Here is a 9,925-nt window from a genome sequence, read left to right as displayed (position 1 = left end):
GGGGTGGGTTTTATAAAAAGAAATGCCTATTTGAACTTTTTTGTAAACAGAAACAAAAAAGACAGTCTCTTCAGGCATACTATCTTTTGTAAATGAACTGTGACCGCTGTACTATTTGATGTGTATTATACGGACAAGGGGCTGCTTCGCGGGGGAGAGAACGAGACTGACCATCGACTTTGCACCACGCATGTGAGTGTGAGTGTGTGTGGGGGGGGGGGGGGTGGGGTCGGGGTGGGCCGGGGAGGTTCAGCTGATGGATATTTGAGTGAAAACCACAAATGCCTGAAACTCTTTAAAATTCCTCTTCCTTCCTTAGGAAATTCCGGTTTCATTCCGGTTGTCCTTCGTAGTGCTGTCTGTTGTGTCTTGCTGCTGGGCAGAATCTCCTGGTCTGGGTAGAGCCTGCTGTGCACTGCGCTGAGCAACACTACCGCAATCGCCTTCTCCATCGCCATACATGGGTCTCTGCTGAGATGCATGAGGCCCTGTGACACATATCACGATACATGGGCTCTATCGTGATCCATAATGCTGCGCACCCTCCTGGCGCGATGTAGAGCTCGTCTGTGGCGCTACACTAGAGCTGTGATTGGAGGAGCTGTCTGCAGGGACAGGGGCCATGCATGAGCCTTCCGTCCCGCCTTGTCACGCTTGCTTGACGATACGAGCTCCCAAGGAACAGGCGTCCAGCTCGCCTCGGCGAGCCAGGCTAACACACCCCTGGTCTGGGCCCACGAGCGCAGGCCGTGTGAACTCTGCGGGCCTGAGGCCTGAGGCCGGGCCTGTCTCTCGCAGACGGGAAGAGGAGCTGTCTTCATCAGGGCCCATCCCACAAAAAAACTAGGGAGGCAGGAGGGCCAGTCTGCAAGCTGAGACGGGGGGCGTGTGTGCGTGTGCTCCACTGCCTGCTCTGCCACGCTGATGGGTTTCAAGCCCTAAAGAGCAGCTTGCATGAAGCATCCAGTCGTGCCCTGGCTTTGAGGACACAGCTGGATGAGATCCTGGGATCAGTTATCTCCTGATACAAACGGGCCAAGTGGAGCCGTTATTATATTCTTCAGCAGAAAGAGAACTGGATATTTTATTATATAACAGAACCCATGTGCCCTCGTCCCTCCCCTACAGTCTTTATTTCAGACAGCGTTTGACGGTGGCTCCAGCGGACCTGGGCTCACCTCCAGCAGGTGGACACCTGTTTTCTCCATGGGGGTGGACCTCAGTGTTTGTTTGAACAGCGGAGCATGTTGATTTTAAATCTCATCACCTTTATGTCTCTTCCAGAGAACCAGAAGTATGTTCAGAATGATATGTGCTGTGGTCAGTGTAAGCATTTCCTTTATATTGGACTAGCATGGAGCTGTTCAACGTGCAGGCTTTTGGTTTCATTTAGTTTCAGTTTTCTTTAATAATAGCTCCATAGCTCACAGCTGGGCTAGCGAGAGGAGAGTGCTTTGTTGGGTGTTTCTGTGCTTAGCTTGTTTAGAGGAATACTACACAGGCACTATGTAGAGTGCCCACACAGCACCCCCATTCCCACATTCTGAATTTATTGAGTAGGAGCTGTGTGTTGACGTTTGGTCTCTAGCCAGACAACAGGTAAAAGACGAAGGAGCTCACTGGGAGCTTCGGGAGGTGTCAGACCAAGAGGCAGGAGGCGGGAGAAGGAATGAGCCAAACCAGAGACCAGATGCGTTTACAGCCAAGCCACTCGGGCCGAAGCTGGAATTTCTAACGAGGGGTATTTAAAGAGCAGGCCTGCAGTGCAGGAGTCAGCAGGAGCAGAGCTGCTTCAGTGCAGCAGAGCTTGTCAGGGCAAAAGCCTGGCAAATGTAGCTGCCAGTAAGAGGGATTGAAGGACAAAATAGTGTTGAATTTTTGTGGGAATGTGGGAAATAACAGAAAAGGCCTCTTCATTGGCAACAGCAGCATTCCTCAAGTCTCGGTAGACGACGCAGGACAGAATTTCAGCAGGCCCGGCCCGCTCAGTGTATTCTGCCTGTAGTGTTAGGTCGTATGGATGAGGTCCTTATCGAGCTGGGCAAGGTAGAAGTTGCCTCTGTTTACCTGGGCAGGGGTCCTGCCGTCCGCGAGTCTGCCAGCTCTTCGTCACGATGTCACTGGTCCCTCCCAGGAGAGGGCTGGCTGCGTGGCTCCTGGCTCTCTGAGAGGGCGTAGCTGTGTGAACCAGCCAGAGGGACTTGCGCAGGCCTGGGGTATCGGGAGAAACGAGCCCGGTCTCCAAGAGGTGACATCAGAGGGGTTTACACTGGGCAGGGCACTCTTCTGCCTTCAAGCAATAGTCCATGACCTGGCACCCAACCCATAGCAGTGTACTGAAGGGCTTCTGCCACTTCCTGTCCACTGAGCCTCCCCGCGCGCTGCCGGCTGGACGAGGTCGCGCAGTGGGGGCAAATTCTGCGTGATGATTCCAGCCTCGAGGGTCTCTGGCCCCTCGCCACACAGACACGCTTCCTAAGGCCTCAGAGCGATCTCTGCAAAGTGACGTTTAATCAGGAACACTTTTCAACCTGTTTGCTCTCAACAGTTTCTAGAGTCACTTTTGAAACCTTTACAGTGACATTCAGAAAATGAGGGGCCAATTCTGATTTAAAGAAGTAAACGTTTTAATCAGCCTCTCCTCCTACATGGCTACTCCAAATTTTGTGGATGTCATATTTATACATCACAAACAACAGTGTTTTCCTCCAAGGCTGCAGTACAAATTTGTGTATGCCAAAACACAAACTCTCTTCAAACTAATAATATGGGCATCCATTTTCTGGTATTTTAAACTTTTGAAAACAAGAAACAAACTGCTCTTATTTATGAACAACCATCTTCCGGTTTTACAGGAGAATCTGTCTTCTGCTCTTTTTTTAATGCTTCAGTTTCCTATTTTTTTCCTCTCCCAGCAGTAGTTGCATTTTTGAAAAAAGAGTTTCAGGGCCTGTTTGTGGTTAATGAGAAAAAAAAACTAATTTCAGATCTCTAACAATTTAAAAGAAAAAAAAAGTTGGGGAAAGAGTTCGGTTCACGTTTGGGAGACAGTTTTCTGTACATTTGAAGTGTTTTTTTTCCAACTTGACAATAAAAAGTCTACTTTTGATGCATTCCTGAGTTTGTACTGTTTAAGATATATACCGATCATCAAAAGAAACCAGTTAAAAATTGCAAAACTTTCACAGTTATCAAGGAAATTACTTTTCTCCTGCATCGTCATTGTCAACAGGGCTGTGCTGTGACAGTCCCAGGCTGGCAGTGTGTGTGTGCCCACTGTGGAAGGCCATTCAGACTGGACATGTGCGATTCTGTCCCCTTCTCGCGTACAGTTGGGACAGGCACCTGCCCGGCCACTGATCTAGGCTCTCTGAGCCCCGGGTTTCCATCTTGCCGGTGTTTGATGAAGCTCATGCCTGCTGAGCAGGACGTCCCTGCAGGACAGACAGTGACAGGCGCTGTCCTGCTGGGCGTGTGTCACGTCAGTGACCATCACAGTCAGCAGGAGAGGCGGCAGTTGAGGTCCCAGGATTTGATCAATGTAGAGTCCAGCTCCCAGGCTGCAATCAGACAATACAAGTGGAGTTTTGTAGCATCTCGACACTCCTGCCCAGACCATCCCTCTGGCCCCCTCCCTCATCAGTCGGTTGTGCACAACAGTTTCTCTCTCTGCACCTCTGTGCTCACTGGTGATCACCAGGGGGCGTCACAGCACCTTGATTCATCGCTATAGAGCACCTGGCTCCGCTGCAGACGGGTCCTCTCAAGGTGCTGTGCTGTTGTGCTGTTGGCACGGAGGTGCAGGTCTCCTGATTGGCTGAGCATAGCAGTGCTTTTCTGACCTTCTTTCCTGATTTTGCACGAGCCCGGGTTTCAACACGTTAAAGCGCTGTATCACCAGAACACGATAAGCTCTCACTGCTTAGGCGATCTAGAGTTCATGCAGCAGTCGGAGTCACCGTCACTCTGGAGTGACCAATTCATCACACTGGTGCCGGAGACTTCTCAGCAATATCCAAAATTCATCGTTCACTTTGATTTGCTACAAGCATGCACGGATAAAGAGTGGTGGTGTTTTTGTCTCAGTATGTGGGCCCACTTGAAGTTTGACCAGCCGGAATGTGAGTCAGGGCCTCGGGTTTCTCTCGGCTGACGGGTGACCAGCAGCAGCTCGGTGTTCCAGTGCGGCCGTGTCGAGAGGCGCCGACGCCCTGCACAGGTGCGATCCCAGGAGCCGCGACACCACGAGCGCCGACGGACTGAAGAGACGATGGTAACAGCTGCTCCCCGGAGCCGGAGATACGGCCGAGCTGCCGCACAGCAAGAGGCCCGTTAGGGCGGCTTCGCCCACTGCTGCCAGAACACGAGCCAGGCCTGGCCAAAGCGCAACACCAAGCCCTCATCCTCACTGGCTGGACAATGTGCAGGGTCCGGTCTTGTCCTCCCCCGTGTGTCAGTGGGAGAGAGCCACTTCGCTGGCGTACAGTGGGACTCCAGGCACCGACAGTGGCCAGTGGGATACATGAGCCCCCACCTACACCTGGTGCTGCTGCTCCTCACAATCAGGATATCTGTGCCCCTCCGGCGGTTATCCATGTTAGTCACAGGCGTCCAGTACTATAATTCTCAAGCACACAAAACATATCGTCGTCTTCCAGGATAATTGGCACAGCTTTGTAGGTGCAGAGTGACCTCTCTCTTGCAGTGGCTGATGAATGTGAAGAGAGTGGGGGTGACAAGGGTCAAGATGGTATCTGTTCAGTGATCACATCACTCCTCCAGCAGTGGGGGCACGTCAGTTTTCTCCCTGTTGTTGCTTTTATAAAGTGCATCGAGTTACAGGTCTGAAGAGTCTGTGAGTATGCTCGTCTCTGTGTGAGCATGATCATCTTTGTGTAAGTCTGTGTCTCTGTGTCTCTGAGCCAGTGTTTCTGTCTCTGTGTAAGTGCGTGTCTGTGTCTCTGAGCCAGTGTTTCTGTCTCTGTGTAAGTCTGTCTCTCTGAGCCAGTGTTTCTGTCTCTGTGTAAGTGCGTCTGTGTCTCTGTGTAAGTCTGTCTGTGTCTGAGCCAGTGTTTCTGTCTCTGTGCCAGTGTTTCTGTCTCTGTGTAAGTGCGTCTGTCTCTCTGAGCCAGTGTTTCTGTCTCTGTGTAAGTGCGTCTGTGTCTCTGTGTAAGTCTGTCTGTGTCTGAGCCAGTGTTTCTGTCTCTGTGTAAGTGCGTGTCTGTGTCTCTGTGCCAGTGTTTCTGTCTCTGTGTAAGTGCGTCTGTGTCTCTGTGCCAGTGTTTCTGTCTCTGTGTAAGTCTGTCTCTGAGCCAGTGTTTCTGTATCTGTGTAAGTGTGTCTCTGTGTCTCTGAGCCAGTGTTTCTGTCTCTGTGTAAGTGCGTCTGTCTCTGAGCCAGTGTTTCTGTATCTGTGTAAGTGTGTCTCTGTGTCTCTGAGCCAGTGTTTCTGTCTCTGTGTAAGTGTGTCTGTCTCTGTGCCAGTGTTTCTGTCTCTGTGCAAGTGTGTGTTTCGGTGCCAGTGTGACTGCCTCTGTGGCAGTGTGACTGCCTCTGTGTAAGTGCATCTCTGTGTAAGTGTGTGTTTCGGTGCCAGTGTGACTGCCTCTGTGTAAGCTGTGTGCTATGTACAGTAATGCGTGTCTCTATCTGTGGAGCTGCGCTCATGCATCACTGCCAAGAGCCATCTGCAGACACAAATGAGGTCACTTCCTCTCCCTCCTGGTGAGTGAGCAGCAGCCGAAGAGGAACTTGCAGATCTGTGCAAAAGCCACACAGTGTATGAAAAGATGGGAAAAGGCAATATGAAAACGCTAAAAATCACTTCCATAGGCAAGACTGTTAATAATAAAAACTTTCAGCTGTTTCACTGATTCACTGAAAAGTTTTATTAATGTGTTTTGATAAAGATAAACACTGCAAACTCATGTAACAATGTTTGAAGTAAAAAGTGAACTCGTACTTGAAGTGCAGTTTGTGTCACTAGCAGAGCCACAATCCCAGAGTCTCTAACTTACTGCAGAGGACACAGAAACAGGACATCCTGGAGCCAGGAGATGGGCTGACTGCCTTCTGAGAGGACTCTGGTGCTAGAACACCACTTGTCTGAGTGCTGGCAGGAGTCTGGACCGGTGTGGTCTTGAGAGCTTCAATGACAGAGAGGCAAAGCAGCAGCCTCAGGGCTCAAGCGGGTTTGAAAGCTGCCCGTGGGAGATGGATCTGGATGATGATCTGAGAAGAAAGTGTCGACATCACAATCGTATGAGCGACAGCGAGACCATGAAGGGTTCTAGTCACGTTCAACAACACTGATCAGGCAACAGGAGCCGTTAGCAGGTCCACCGTAGGTCTATCAAACCCCTGCAGTGTTCCTGCGCTTAACCTGCTCTGAGGCGATGATAGTGTCAGATCACAGCCACCTGCAACACAAGCTGAGGTCACAGGGAGACTTTCAGCTCTATTCAGTCCCAGGCAGAGCTGGAGCTGGTAGACCCAGCTGCAGAGAGCTTCATCTTCAGCCCTTGGTGATGAAATCTTGCTGCCACTGGCTGGGATCACTCACTCCCTCTTCTCTCAGGAAAGCACACCTGACCCAACACAAATCACCCCAGTCCTGTCAGGCACTTGTGACCCCTGACCCCTGACCAGCCCACAAACCCGGACCTGATTCCTCTGACAGCCCAGGGTCAGACTGCGATGGACAGAATGGCAAGTTTGGAACATGGAGGCCATTGCTGAAGAATAGGGAAGCAGTTGAGGCACTAGGAGATAGAGAGAGGGAGGCAGTGTGGGCTAGTGCTTAGAGCTGAGGCACTGGGGGAGAGAGAGAGGGAGGCAGTGTGGGCTAGTGGTTAGAGCCGAGGCACTGGGGGAGAGAGAGAGGGAGGCAGTGTGGGCTAGTGGTTAGAGCTGAGGCACTGGGGGAGAGAGAGAGGGAGGCAGTGTGGGCTAGTGGTTAGAGCCGAGGCACTGGGAGAGAGAGAGAGGGAGGCAGTGTGGGCTAGTGGTTAGAGCCGAGGCACTGGGAGAGAGAGAAAGGGAGGCAGTGTGGGCTAGTGGTTAGAGCTGAGGCACTGGAAGGTACAGCAGTTTACTAAGCACAGTTCTGGTATAGGGAAGAATGAAAACAGTGAGAGGTTACAGCTCAGAGGCTAGCAGACAGGAAAGCTTTCCTCTTACCATCCCATCCCAGCATGCAGGATGAATCAACTTTTAAACACAGGTGTCAGGCAGAAAAGGGAAACTTCCCCTGGGAGAGACAATACTGCTTCTGAGGGGAGGGCCCCGACCTGCAGCCGGCCTCTGGCCGTTTGCGGATGCTGCTCAGGTGTGCAGCCGCTCGTGAACGTGTCCGGGCAGTTTCACTGCAGTAACTCATCTGGTCCTACAACTACACACCTTCTGTTGCCATGGAAACTCCTCTCCCACCATGCCAGTGCCTGAATCAGGAGATATATTTAGACGGGAACACAATGCGCTCGCTGTCACGCTTTCTCCCACACTGTCTCTCAAGGCCTTGAGGAGCTGCTGCTCAGCTGCAGGGGAGCGGGTCGAGCCGGGACCGGGCCTGCCGGGCTCCAGCACTGCGGGGGGGTGAGCAGGGACAGCCCAGGAGAGTGACCGTCGAGCACCTGCCTCGCAAGAGAGTGCTATCCCCCCGTCCGCTGTTTCGCTGCTCCCTGCCTTCAGCCCGTTTCTGACCACCGGGCACAGGCCTGTCCAGGCCTGGGCATGAGGGCGCGGTGGAGACGCCACACCAGACTGCCAGTGAATAACCCGCCGCCACTGGGGCACATCACAGCTAGGAATCTTAACATAACATAACATCATCACTTTATTAACCCTTTACAATTTCTTGCATCAGGAATTTGTCTTTTCACAGACCCCAGCTTGCTCTCCATAAGACACACAGACAAGAAGAGAAGCTGGGGGTCAGAGCGCAGGGTCAGCCATTTATACAGCACCCCTGGAGCAGTTGGGGTGAAGGGCCTTGCTCAGGGTTCCTCTGCCGGCTGCGGGATTTGAACCGGCAACCTTCCAGCCACAGGTGCAGATCCTGAGCCACAGAGCCACCGCCCCACCCCAACTTCTGCACGTTGCGTCTTTTGACCCCCAGTTGTGTTGGGCAGTGCTGTAGCTGTGTGGCTCAGGATCTGCACCTGTGGCTGGAAGGTTGCTGGTTCATATCCCACAGCTGGCAGAGTAATCCTACTCTGTTGGGCCCCTGAGCAAGGCTCTTAACCCCAGCTGCTCCAGGGGCGCTGTATAAATGGCTGCACTCTGACCTCAAGCTTCCCCCCCTGTCTGTGTGTCTCATGGAGAGCAAGCTGAGGTATGTGAAAAGACAAATTCCCAATATGAGAAATTGTATATGGCCAATAAAGAACATGATTGTATCTTGTTTTCACAAATCTCTCATTAAGCCCATGGTCTCAGACTCCATTCCCGGAAGGACTAGTACCTCCCGTCTTTCTGTCCAACCTGGCTACTCAATTAAACAATTCACACCTGTATTCTTCCATCAGATACTTCTGAAGCTGTTTTACAGTTGATTACTGAAAACATTCACTCTCTGAAAGGTATAGCGGTGTACAGAAGCACACCGGGCTGGTTAGGAGTGTCACAGTCATACATGCACTTATATAACTGACTGGCCAGCCCAGACCCGGGTTGGACTAGAGACAGAGGACACTGGGGACCTGGGGGAGCTGAGCTGGAGACCCCACGTTTAGCAGGAAGATTTCCGTACGCCGTACAACAGTGCCACCTAGTGGAGCACACTGGTATAACACCCTAACAAAACTGCTACAGCCCGCACCTCCGTTGGAGAAGAGTCACCGTTTCATTTTAATGGGATTCTTGGCTCTTTAAAGCACAAAGGCGCAAGACAGGCTTGCTCTTATTCATGACCATTCGGGTCTCTCTTCTCTGTGTCCATCTGTCTGATCCCTGTTCAGAATCCTGCATGCCTAAGACCCTGGCTCCTGAAGAGGACATAGATACAGGCCCCACAGTATCCCCACCAACAAATATCAGGGTCACCCATCTGCTTCAGCTGAAGGCACTCCGTTCACTGCTCGTGCAGCAGTTTACTGAGTGAAGGACATGCAAGGAAACAGCAGGGATTCTTGTATACAGGGCTGTAGACAGCAACACCTGAAGGAGAGTTTCCAGACTGAAAGGTAGGAGGAACAGTTATGTTGAATGACAGGCAGTGACCAGTCCTGCTCTGACAGGCCCACTGAATTTGATTTCAAACAGATTCTGCCTTACAGCACATTCAAAGACCAACAAGTGGTGAAAAACGTGTGACACAGACAAGCATGGGGTCTGATGTGCAGCTGCAGTTTGAAACCGGTGGTACTGACCTTGAGCAAGAGCCTATCAGCTGAGAAGACCGGAGTGTTTATTTTGACTGGTCACTGCCCACCTCTGGAGATAAGGGTTCAGACAGCGCTCAGACACCTAGTGAAAAGTGCTGAGTCCACATCAAGGGAAGACAGGCCAGCAGGGGAAACAACGTTCTCAACAAGGTCTTCCTCTTGCATCACGTGATCTTAAGCTCACTTAAGAGAATCAGCTTTAAATGCGTAGCTGAGCACCTTGTTCCTGACACTCACTGGCCTCAGTGTGACAAGGTGCCTCAAGATCTCGGTCTGGAACAAACAAGGACAGCAGGAGGGCCCGACCCGACTCTCGGGCCTTCTGAACACCTGGGTCTTGAGAGAGTCACCTGAAAGGATGACCTCGCGCTCAACAATGGGACGGAGATCCAGGGTGACTCTCGGAAATGAACAGGAGATATGTTTCAGACCAAGATCTTGAGGCACCTCGTCACACGAAGGCTGGGGGGCGTCAGGAACAAGGTGCTCAGCTCCGCATGTCTGGGATTCAGTGGGCGACAAGCCGGAGGAGAGGGGCTCGG

The sequence above is a fragment of the Atractosteus spatula genome, chromosome 2 (genome assembly GCF_055471065.1).
Source record: "Atractosteus spatula isolate fAtrSpa1 chromosome 2, fAtrSpa1.hap1, whole genome shotgun sequence".
Classification (NCBI taxonomy): domain Eukaryota; kingdom Metazoa; phylum Chordata; class Actinopteri; order Semionotiformes; family Lepisosteidae; genus Atractosteus; species Atractosteus spatula.
The sequence above is the reverse complement of the archived record's forward strand: the minus strand, read 5'-3'. Positions refer to the sequence as shown.